The sequence below is a fragment of the Gouania willdenowi genome, unplaced genomic scaffold (genome assembly GCF_900634775.1).
Source record: "Gouania willdenowi unplaced genomic scaffold, fGouWil2.1 scaffold_164_arrow_ctg1, whole genome shotgun sequence".
Lineage (NCBI taxonomy): Eukaryota > Metazoa > Chordata > Actinopteri > Blenniiformes > Gobiesocidae > Gouania > Gouania willdenowi.
This window is the reverse complement of record NW_021144914.1, coordinates 16,545-29,416: the sequence shown is the minus strand read 5'-3', so window position 1 is coordinate 29,416 and position 12,872 is coordinate 16,545. Positions and strand designations below refer to the sequence as shown.

Genomic DNA, 12,872 nt, shown 5'->3' with positions numbered 1-12,872 from the left:
TAATGAAAGTGTATAATGAATGAATGAATGATCTGATTGTTCCGTGGATACAGAAAGTGTCTGACACACACAGCCTCAATCAGCTGACTAGGCATTTTACAAAGATTATCATTCAAAAGTATTAATATTGTTCATTTTTAGTGAGTCACACATAAACCTTTTAGTTTCTGGGCAAAGATTTCTCCATAGAGACTAGAAACAAATGTAGAGCCTTTATCTTGTGTTATTGGAGAGTTTTCTGATGTTTTAGAGACATAAAAGCATGTATCACTCACTGCTGTGAGGACAGTAAGAGGCTCAGAGCCACAGCTGATCCTCACACACAAGCAGCTGATCAGAGCAGACACACTCCACACTGCAGATGAAATGTGTCTGTTCTCTGTCTCCACCTTAGATAATGTTTCTCTTAGTTTTACAAGCTATTTATCTCGTTTGTTATCACTCTCTCTGACTCAGGGCAGACTGTGCACAGACTGAAAGCAGATCAAGTGAAGTCCACCACACACACAGAGTCAGAGGAACCTCTGTGACTCTGTTCCTCATGAACATGTTTGTGCCTTTATTCTGTTGCTTCTCCACCTCAGTCTTCATTTCTCCTCTTGATTTAAAGTCACGTTAGAGATTTCTGCTGGAATATAAAGCCATGAGACTTTATCTACTCTCAGATCAAGAACACATTGACTTTTAATGAGCAGCTCAAGCAGCCAATAGTAATGCTTAAAACAGCTCATAAGATTGCTGTGTTGGTAGAAAGACCTCTGATTGGCTGACATCCATTCTGTATTGATCAACTTCATTTTCAGAGCCTGGAGAAGGAGAAGAGATGCACTGTCTATTCAGAACACTTTGGATTACAATATGCTCAAAGATGATTATGGACTTTTGACCAAATAACATAAAAAAAAAAAAAACATACTGCAGCTTCAAGCTAAGGGATGAATACTGCTGAATTTTCACCTGCCAACTTTCTAGGTGTTTAGAACCGTGATCGTTTTAACTCAACCATATTTTTACACATTTTTGTAGCTTCATAGGCCAGTTAGCTCAGCTGGTCAGAGCGTGGTGCTAATAACGCCAAGGTCATGGGTTCAAACCCCATACTGACCAGATATTAATCAAGGACCATAAACCTGCTTTCATGTGTTGTAAATGTTAGTGTATGAGTCAGAAAGGACAAGGTATGAATATGTATATAATAAACACAGATAAAGAATATCTAAACTGTTAATCATTCCCAAACCTGGAAGAAAATTCACAAATAGCCAAAAATCTAGAATGACTGTCAGTAAAGAAGCTTCTTTTTGACATCTTAATAAATCAGCAAGTAGGACAAATACCAATTTATTGATGAATAATCCCAGAACAATTTAGGTTAAATACTAATAATACTTACTTTGTATGTGTATGCCTTGTGTATTCAGGTGTCCAACCATCATTTTGTATCCACAGTTGTGATGGAGCTGCAGAATGTAGGTTATACTTTCATCCAAATCATTGTCTTACAATGTAGTGAATAAATCATGGACTCTGTTTATCCAAAACAATGAGAAAGGTCACAATAGACATGAAATGAAAACTGTCTGTGAAATGATCTAACCATTGTATGTAATAAAAACTCATAGACTAATAATAATGTAGCCTATTTTTAATGATCAAACATGTACATATATTAGCACACTATAGCTACAACTGTGCTTGTTTTGACAAAGTAAGTTTTACTGAACTCTAAATTAAAACTACTGCTAACCTGGACAGATGCTAGAGATAACAAGGACAAAACAATACTAGATGACTTTATACATTAGCTGATATTAAGGACAAGGGCTGATGTGCTGTTAAAACAGACCAGATTGTTTTAATGTAGCCTAATTGTTGTGTAGTTTACATGACATTAGAACCTGAACATATGCCATATAATATGACCAGTCTATAGCTTCATAATATAAGTATTGAAATGGAATAGCAATGCAACGTTAGCCTAGCCTACTATTAATACACATTAACATGAGTAATATTTACACACTAATATAGTTCTACTGTTGCTACTTTCAAACAAGCAAGAGTTACAAAACAGATGTTGACAGAAGTAGGTTAAAATGAGCTTATCTCATAATGTACCATCCTCACACTAATTGTTCTCTCACTCACACTGAACATCTCTGTGATGTCCAGAGCAGTGTTCTCTGAATGGAGGTGAGCCTCAATCATATGGGGGTAAAAAGTAGGAGGGGCATCTGAAGGTTGTTTCTTCAGTCTCTGAGAAGATGCAGAACTGGTGGGAAATTTCTTCCAGACCATCAAACACTGCTGGGTCAACTTCTAAATCCATATCAGAGTTTAGCTGAGCTAAGCTGTTAATAAAACTATCCAGATAAAAGTGAAGGTCGTCATTTGGTGAATTGTTTTCAACTTCATCAGCTAAAGCTCGTAAGTCATTCACTAAAACTCTGAAATCAGCCATCTTCACTTCTTCATCTAAGCCACGCCCATCTGCTGCAACAGGAAGTGGATCTGATTGGATCGCTCAGTTGACCAATCCTGAATGAGACTGAGGTTAGTCCCTCCTACCTCATTAGCATACGGACACAGAAATGTGGAATTAAATAAATGTTGAAATAAATAAATGTTGAAAAAATAATGTATACATAAATAAAAGTAGAAATAAATAAAAGTTAAAAAAATAAAAATATAAATAAATAAAAGTATAAATAAATACATGAATAAATAAATAAAAGTAGAAATAAATAAATGTCGAAATAAATAAAAGTAGAAATAAATACATGAATAAATAAATAAATGTATAAATCAATTTAAGACATTTATTTGTTTATGTCAGATTTATTTACCAGTTTTTATTAATTTATTCATGCATTTAATCATCTCTTTATTTATATATTCATTCTTTTATTTATTTATTCCAATATTTATTAATACATTTATTTATTTATACGTTTGGCAGGTTTGGTCCTCCATACTCCCTGAGCACCAGTCAAACAAAGTTATGTTTATAGAAATACACAAAAAGAGGATTTAAAAGACATTCATAATTTAAAACTACAATTATAAATAAAAACTGTGTGTTTAGAGTATTGATGAAGAAAATAGAGTACAAGTATTCTACAAGTCAGTTTAAATCTAAACAACTTAAGGTAATATTGCATATTACGGTACATGTAACATAATGGAATGATGTATTTCTGTCTATCAATTATCACCATGGTACATCACAGGTAAATAAGTCATGGAGCTTCCTCACCCATTCCCTCAGACAGGCCTTAAGTCCTGATGCACAGGAGAACATTCTACCACAACAACTCCCACTCTGAGCCACCATCAGACGTCCATCACACCACAGCACCATGTAGCCCACAGCTAACCTCCAGCTAACGGTAGCCACACAGAGATAACATCTCCACACTTTCACTGCTGACACCAGACGTAGAGCTCAGGACCAGCCAAACCAGCGACACATCTGGATAATCAACTGATCAATAAATAAATAAAATAATGTAACTTTATTGATCACCATAGTGAAATTCTTCTCTGTATTTTGACCCATTATTCCAGAGGGGTAGCAGTGGGCTGCTAACTACAGACACCCAGGGAGCAGTTAGATAGTAGTTTATGAATATTCATAAAAACAGGCTAAAGACAGTTGTTATACATGTACCCTTCGTTCTGTGGTTATTACGTTTTAAAACTAAATCAAAATAACAAATAAACAGTGGTTATTTTGTTTTACTGACTTAAAATTAAAACATAAATACAGAAAAACCAAATAAATCTTGTTCTGTTTGTGAGATATTTGGATATTTACAGTAAATTAGAGGGAGAACTGAAGTCCTCCACAGGTCCTGGACCAGGTCTCCTCACACAATAGGACTGTTTAGGATTTATTTCAGCAGTTTTCTGCTCCTGTTTTCATTCAGTCTGTGGATGTTTTAGCTCGTATAAAGCTGCTCACGTTTAAAGTTCATTGTTTTATGGTGTAGGTGATCTTAACAGTGTTACAGTCCAAATAGTATCCAGATAATCTGGTGACTGACTATCTACTGTGAGGCTGGTGTGAGGAACAATGGATGTTAGAACTTCTACCATTTCACACTTTTGCTAAAACAATTACATCTATTTTGAGGACAGTAAATATATTTATTTTACATGTTATAATACCACTAGCCACTAACACAATGACAACACTAGCCTCTTTGGTGCTCTAGGACAGGTTTTCTTTTGGCCCCTCTTATATGGTGTTTTTTATATCAAGCAATTGATCTTTACATTATTGTTATATTATTATTATCAGAATAATTTCTAACACTTACATAATGGTCTATACAATATCCACAAAGACACTTTACATAAATAGAAAACATGAGTAAAATTAATTTTTTTAGACATTTTATTTAATTTTGATAAAAGTGTTTCACATATAAAATTACACAAACAAGTAAATAAAAGCCGATTTAAATATTTTAGTAACAGGTTTCAAATACAAATTATTAATATTATTACAGTAAAGCATTGCACAAAAACAAGATACTGATAAAACATAGATAGTGATGTGTTGGCTCATCAAAGATTGTTTTTAATTTAAATACTTATGACTAAAATGTTTTTCTATTGACATTCACATTTTGTGAAAAAAAACAAAACTTCCAGATTTGACATAACATTACTATTTGTTTCTCTCTTAGTCTGCACATGCTGTTAAAGGTCAACATTACAAGAAATGCAATATTTCATAGAAAGCAATGCATGTTTGTTAGTGTAATCAAATAAAATAATTTATTTTATTGTATAATGTGATCATCACCAACCCTCCCTATAAGGAAAGGTAAGACATACTTTATAAAGGAGGACATAAAAAGAAAGGGCAGTGTTACACCTAGATGGGGGGAAGGGAAGAGGGAGTCAAGGTAGAAAATGGAAAGGGTGGAGAAGAGCTGATTATTTTAAAGTGAGAGTGAGATGTGATGTAATAGTTGTGTATATTGTGCGTATTGTGTTGTGTAATCAAACCAGTCTGGTGACCAGTGTGGAGCTTAGCTATAAAAGTGGTGGCTGTGTACAGAGAGAAGGAGTGAGTGGTAACACCTAAAACAGGTGTTTAGGATCAACATGTCTAAAGTTAAGCCCAGTACCAGTTTTATCCCACAGTCCAAGGCCAGTACATCGTAGACCAATGTTTGTGCAGGAACCGCTACTGTAAACCCAAGCACTGCCCCAGGCCTGAAGATGCAGCCAGGCTAGCAGAAAGAGCCCCAGGCCCTCCCCCCCCCCACCAGGGCCGAGCAGCCCCCCAGACGTCTCCAAGATTTTAAGGTGTGAGGCAGCCACTGCCCCCCACATACACACCATGCTGGGTCAAAATGTATACCCAAGAATGGGTAAAAACTATTCATGTTGATGGGTTAAAACTACTAATAAATGGTTATTAGTAGTATGGTTATTTACGCGAGAGTTGCCTGCTGCTCCTGTCTTCTCTTCCTTTGAGTACTCCGCCTCACTGCTACCTGGACCTTCTCCTACAGCTGTTGCCACCATCTACCGCCCACCAAAACCTAACAAGGAGTTTTTAAAGGCTTGCGCTGTCCGGGGGGCGGCGGGCCCTGGGCTGCTGGCCTTGTGCCGTCTGGGGCTGTGCGGTCCTGCTGGGCTGTGGCCGGGACCTGGGCTGGGGTGGGGGGCGCGTCCCGGGGGGCTTGGCCCGGGGGCTTGCCCTTGGGGGGTCCTGGTCCCTGGGGGTGCTCCTGGGGCCCGGGGTGCTTGGCCGGCTGGCCGGGCCGGTCCTGGCGGGGGTCTTCTGGGGCGGGTGGCGCGTGCCGCGCCCTTGCATACCTTCTGGTGCGGCCCCTGCTTGGGCAGTCCCCCGTGAGGCAGAGTGTCGGGGTTAAATTAGGGGGCCACATCCCGGCGGGGCGGTCTGGCTTGGCCTCTGGAGGGGGCCCTGGCTTTAAAGAACTGAAGCTCGTGGCGCGGGCGGCATCAGCATCTGGGGCGCCCGGGGGGGCTAGGTTGGGGTGCCTGGGGACCGGCGGGGGGACTCCCAGCGGCCCCCTGGTGCCGTATGCGGCTTGGGGTGTGGTCGTTCGCCCTGGGCGGGCTGCTCCTGGTGCTGCATCCATTCCGGGTCCTCCTGGCCTGGGGTCGGGTCCTTGCTGGCTCTGGGCTCACCGGCGGGGGCCCGCCGGCTGCCCGTTCGGCGTGGCTCTGGTCGTCTGCTGGGCGTGGGCTTTGGCTCCTCCGCTGGGGTCTCGGGCGGGGGGCTCTCTGGGCCCTCCCCTCGGGGGGCTGGGCGCGGGGGTGTGGGTGGTGGTGGGGGGGTGGGGGGCTGGGGGGCCTGGGGGTTGGGGGTTGGAGTCGGTGGTGTGGTGCGCTGGGTCCTTGGCTCCTTGGGGGCTTTTCGGGTGTGTATGGGGGGGGCAATGGCAGCCTCTCGGCTTGGGACCTTGGGGGCGTTCGGGGGGCTGCTTGGCCGTGGGGTGGTCGCCGGGGGCCCCTAGATCTCTCGCTCTTTCTGCTGGCCCGACTGCTTCTTCGGGCCCAGGGGCGGCTTATGGGTTTTGCAGTAGCGGCTCTTGGAATCACATTTGTCATGGACGCACTGGCCTCGGGCTGCGGGATAACACTCATACTGGGCTCAACCATAGACACGTTGTTCCCAAATACCTGTTTTATGTAACTTCCACTCACTTCCTCCTCTGCTCACAGCCACCATCATTATTCCTAAGCCGCACACTGGTCACCAGACTGGCTTGATAACACAACAATAAGCACAACATACACAACCACAATTTCACATCACATCACTTGAAACTTATTGATTATTCCCCACCCATTCGTTTTCCTATCTTGTATCCCTCCTCCCTGTTAACTCCCCCCCCCCCCCCACCCCCCTCACCCTGGTGTAACACTGCCCTCTCTCTTTTACATCCTCCCTTTAATAAAGTATTTACCCTTCCCTAGGGAGGGCTGGTGATGGTCACAATTATGCAATGAAATAAATTCATTTATTTAATTGCAATAATAAAATATGCATTGCTGTTAAAAGATTGCACTTCTTGCAGTGTTAACCTTCAACAGCATGTGCAAACAAGGTAAAGAAAAAAAAAAAAAAAAAAAAAAAAAAATGATTTCTCTCACCTACTGACACATTTTTCATCCATATCTCAAAACATAATCCTCCTTGGTGACTTTAATATCCATATGGACAATAACATTAATGCTCTCTCCAAAGACTTCTCATCCTGTTTAAATAGTTTTGGTTTACAACAACACATCCACTTCCCTACTCACTGTAAAGGTCACATCCTGGATCTAGTCTGCTGCTCTGGTCTCACTCCCACTGACTGTAAACCCCATTCACTCCCATACTCTGACCATTCGCTCATCACATTCAATATAAACCTCTCTCTCTCCAAACTCATTCTCCCCTGAACCATTTCCTTCCGTAAAATCAAAAACATAAACATACACACCTTTTCCTCAGACATTAATAATTTCCCCATCATCAATCCCACTAGTCCACCCGACGACCTGGTCTCCCACTACAACCATAATCTCCATAACCTTCTGGAAATTCACGCTCCACTCAAAACTCGACCTGTCTCCTTCACCCGCTCAGCACCCTGGTTCACCCCCGCCCTCCGTCTGCTCAAATCTCATGGTCGACAACTCGAACGGCTTTGTAACAAAACTGGACTCTCCATACATAAACAAATGTACAATAACCACAACACTCAATACAAAGATCATCTCTCCTCTGCTAAATCCGTCTACTACTCTGGTCTAATTCACTCCAATCAACATAACTCTAAAACTCTCTTCTCTCTTCTCACCAATATCACAAAACCCCCCGACTCTCTCCCCCACCACTTGCAATCTGCTGACTTCTGCAACTCACTCATGTCCTTCTTCGTCTCCAAGATATCCACCATCCACCAACAACTGACCTCACACGGAGCTGCAATTTCTGGAGTGGATTCCTCAGCCCCCCACTCATCCCTGGCAACTACATTCTCCGGCTTCATCCTCCCCACCATCCAAGCCATTTCCGATTTTATCGTCAATTCTAAACCCTCAACCTGTCAGCTCGACCCCCTCCCTACAGTCATTGTTAAATCCTGCCTCCCTTCACTTGCCCCCCTTATCACCAATATCATTCACTCTTCTCTCATCACTGGTACTGTCCCTCTCTCATTCAAAACCGCCATAGTCACACCCATCCTAAAAAAACCTGGTCTGGATCCCACCAACTTCAACAACCTCCGTCCCATTTCAAATCTCCCCTTCATCTCCAAAATACTTGAAAAATCTGTCGCCACCCAACTCCACAATCATCTCATCACGAACAATATTTAACGAGCAGTTTCAATCCGGTTTCCGTCCCCTTCACAGCACTGAAACAGCCCTCCTGAAAATTACCAATGACCTCATCATAGCTTCAGACTCTGGTTTACTCTCCATTCTCATTCTCCTCGACCTCACCGCAGCTTTCGATACGATTTCTCACTCCATTCTCCTTGACAGACTCTCCTCAATCGGCATCACTCACACCCCCCTCGCCTGGTTCACTTCCTATTTTTCTGGCCGTACACAATTCATCCAACTCAACTCTCACAAGTCCAACACCTTCCCTGTCCCTGCTGGCGTGCCTCAGGGCTCTGTCCTGGGGCCACTTCTCTTTATCATCTACAACCTTCCACTTGGTCACATCCTCCGTAAACATAATATCCATTTCCACTGCTATGCGGATGACACCCAGCTCTACCTCTCTACCAAACCATCTTCTTCTCTTCCTCCTTCCTCCCTTACCCTCTGTTTACAAGACATTAATTCTTGGTTCTCTTCCAATTTCCTTAAACTCAATAGTTCCAAAACAGAAGTCCTCCTTGTAGGCACCTCATCCACTCTCTCAAAATCCAACAGTTTCCATATTTCCTTCAACAACTCCTCTCTCCTTCCTTCCCCTCAGGTTAAGAGTCTGGGTGTCATCCTCGACAGTACACTTTCCTTCCACTCACACATTAACAACATCACCCGGTCCGCCTATTTTCACCTGCGGAACATTTCTCGTCTCCGCCCCTCTCTCACCCCCCACACCACCGCCATTCTTGTCCACAGCCTCGTCACCTCCCGCATTGATTATTGCAATTCACTTCTCTTCGGCCTCCCCAACAAATCCCTCCAGAAACTGCAGCTCCTCCAGAACTCTGCAGCACGAATCATCACACGGACCCCCTCCACTCACCACATCACCCCCGTCCTACAACAACTTCACTGGCTTTCCATAAAACAAAGGATCAATTTCAAAATACTCCTCATTACCTTCAAAGCACTTCATAACCTGGCCCCTCCGTACATTTCTGACCTCCTCCACATCGCCACCCCTGCCCGCACACTCCGCTCTTCCTCCACTCTCCAACTCTCTGTACCTCCAGCCAAACTCATCACCATGAGGCACAGAGCATTCAGCTACTGTGCCCCCCAGCTCTGGAATTCGCTCCCCACTAACCTCCGTACCATAGACTCCCTCCAACTCTTCAAATCACAACTCAAAACTCACCTCTTCAGACAATCCTTCTGCATCTAGACACACATTCACCACACCAACACTGTACCCTGTTTTATTCCATTGTACTTGTTTTTATCTGTTTTATTCTGCTGTTTTTATTGTGTTTATTTTAATGACTGCCCTGTACAGTGTCCTTGGGTGTTCTGAAAGGCGCTTTTAAATAAAATGTATTATTATTATTATTATTATTAATAAGGTTATCAGTTCAGCTGGGGTTAAAAACAATCATATATTTATTAACATGTTTTTACTTTAACTTCAGTATATTGTAATTTCTTATAAATAACCATTAAATAATGAAATAACAAAATGCTATTCCAATATTTTTCATTGACACTGAACAATACTTATATATATATACATACACTGAACAACAATATAAACACTTGTTTTTGCTCCTATTTTTCATGAGCTGAACTCAAAGATCTAAAACATTTTCTATAAACATTAAAGATCTGTTTCTCTCAGATATTGTTACAAATGCGTGTAAATGTGTGTTAGTGAGCAGAGATAGCCCCTCCCACCTCACAGGTGTGTCATATCAACATGCTGATTAGACAGAATGATTATTGCACAGGTGTGCCTCAGGGTGGCCACAATAAAAAGACAAAAAACAACAACAATTTTACACCTTAGCAGCCCACTGCTCCTCTGTGGTGGTTACATTAGGGGTTTTTCAACATTGGGGTCGTGACCCCATGTGGGGTCACCTGGAAATGAATTGGTGTCGCCTGAAATGTCTAGTAATAATGAAAATAAAATAAAAAAATACAGATATTTAAAAATAATAAATGTAAGTTCTAAAATAAATTAAAACATGTAATAATAATAAAATAAAAAAATCATACTTTGTCAGCCCACTGCCATTTTTAAAATAATTACTAAACATATTTTATAAAATGTAATTAATCTATTTTTATTTATCTATTTTGCACATTTAAAATAATCTATACATAATATCTCCAAAATAGATATACAGTTCAGGAAGAGGCAGAATGAGCTTAAATAATTATATATATTACATTAACACCTCACACATGTCATACAAACCTTGGGGTTCTATTTGATCAGGATTTATCCTTCAACTCTCACATAAAACAAACTTCAAGAACTGCCTTCTTTCATCTCCGTAACATTGCTAAAATCAGATCTATCCTGTCTCAGGGCGACGCCGAAAAACTAGTCCATGCTTTTGTTACCTCTAGACTGGATTATTGTAATTCTCTTTTAGCAGGCTGCCCGAGCAAGTCGCTTAAGACACTTCAGCTGGTTCAAAATGCTGCAGCACGTGTAGTGACTAAAATTAGGAGAAGAGATCACATTACTCCTGTATTAGCCTCTCTGCATTGGCTTCCCATAAAATAGAATAGAAGAATAGAATAGAATTCAAGATTCTTCTTCTCACTTATAAAGCCCTAAATGGACAGGCACCAGTCTATCTCAAGGAGCTTGTAGTGCCATACAATCCCCCCAGAACACTACGCTCTCAAAATGCTGGCCTACTTGTTGTTCCATTTGTCTCTAGAAGTAGTATAGGAGGAAGAGCTTTTAGTTATCAGGCCCCACTTCTCTGGAACCTTCTACCAACCACGGTTCGGGGGGCAGACACCCTCTCTAGCTTTAAGGTTAGGCTCAAAACATTCCTCTTTGGTAAAGCTTTTAGTTAGGAACCAGCTCATAGCTCATAATTAAGATGCAATAGGCATAGACTGCCGGGGGGGGGTCTGGCATGCTCGGTTGGAGAGAGGTTGGAGAGGGCGTTAAGAGAGAGGTCATTTAGGTTAGAGAGGGACCGGAGAGGGTCCCATTCCTCTTTCAAACACTCCCTCTATGTCTGCTTCTTCCCTTGTGTGTTTGCTCCTGTACTCCTTCTGGCTTTTGTCTTGCAGGTCCGTGGGATCCTCAGTGTGGAGTTACAGAGACTCAGCGGCTCTGTCTCAGTTCATTGATGTGACTTTATTTTATGACTGTGTAATTGGTTCATCATGACCTTGTAACTTTTACAACATAAACTACTTCTTTTTTCACGTATTCCCTGCAGTTACCAGCAGATAACTGCAGAGAATACCTTCTATATGAAGGGCCACACTTTAATGGGGAATGGGCCATGTGTCAACAGCACTAGAGAATGAGGACAGCCTGCTGCTGGACCCCCCTCTCCTGACGTCCACATTGCTCCAGTGCAGAGCCAAACAGGTGTGCTCACTGTGGTGATGGTAAACATGACAGTAGTGGGTCTCACAGTACACTGATCCTCACACACTCACCACAGTCTGAAAGTAGGACTCTACATGACACTAACATCTCCCTATGTTCTTTGTTTGGTGGATCCCATCAGGATGAGGGAGGGGCATGGCAGGCCTGTGCCTCATAGAAGGCTGACCCTGGAGTAGGTCAGCTCTTCTGCTGGACTTTGTAGGAAGTCCTAATGACTGTAGATAGTATTTATTATACCTACATCAGTACAACACTCTGATAGATTAGACACTTACACAAAAGCATGGCATTAACAAAGAATTCACAGCACGTACGTACGACCACATCACAGAACTTTCACCCTTTAGGTTAAAAAACACACTTAATACACACCACCACCACCCAGCACGTGTCCTGTTCTCTCACTGGTAAGATTCAAAGTACAGTTGTCCTTATTTATATTTGTCTATTTATCACTTAAACAATTTTACACAAGAGGCCGTGCTGTTGTGCTGAAATCACACCAGTGCTGATATTCAGCACAACAGCATGATTTACAGTGTGATATTACTTTTATACAACAGTTCTACAAGTGCATTTTATTAGTTAACAGTATTAAGTGACAACAAATTATGTATTTATGTATTTCATCATTTATTTGGCTCCTCCAAAACAAATAGGTCCACATCTGGAAGGGAGACGAGGCTGTTGCTAGGCAACAGATAAACATTTTCTAACACTGATACAGTTGACTAATGTTATTAGAAATCCTAAACAGAGGAGTGATAACGTGTGTAAAAAGTCTCAGTGCTATTGTTATTCTATATCAGCACTCATGGAATGTCTTTCGTCCAATCAAATGACTTATTTGGAACAAACTGTTGTTTAAAGGTAGGGTTGGTAACTATCTCCAGATACACTTTTCAAGTTTTTGGTAGAAATGTTCATTATGTCCGGACAGATGTGAAGATCTTATGTATTCTGAAAAAGGAACGAAGAAAATCTGTCAACTGTAGCGTCTGTAAATCAGCAATAACTGCGACCAATGGGATTTTCACGGTTCGTTTTTTTTCAACCAATCACGTCTCCTGGTCTTCCTGCT

At 41.7% G+C, this 12,872-nt stretch overlaps 1 non-coding gene across 1 annotated transcript; it reads left to right on the top strand.

The window, feature by feature from the left end:
- The first annotated feature begins 1,033 nt into the window (after positions 1-1,033).
- On the top strand, positions 1,034-1,107 carry trnai-aau (transfer RNA isoleucine (anticodon AAU)). Its single transcript has one exon. It is a non-coding gene; the product is annotated as a tRNA-Ile (tRNA).
- Positions 1,108-12,872: the final 11,765 nt, after the last annotated feature.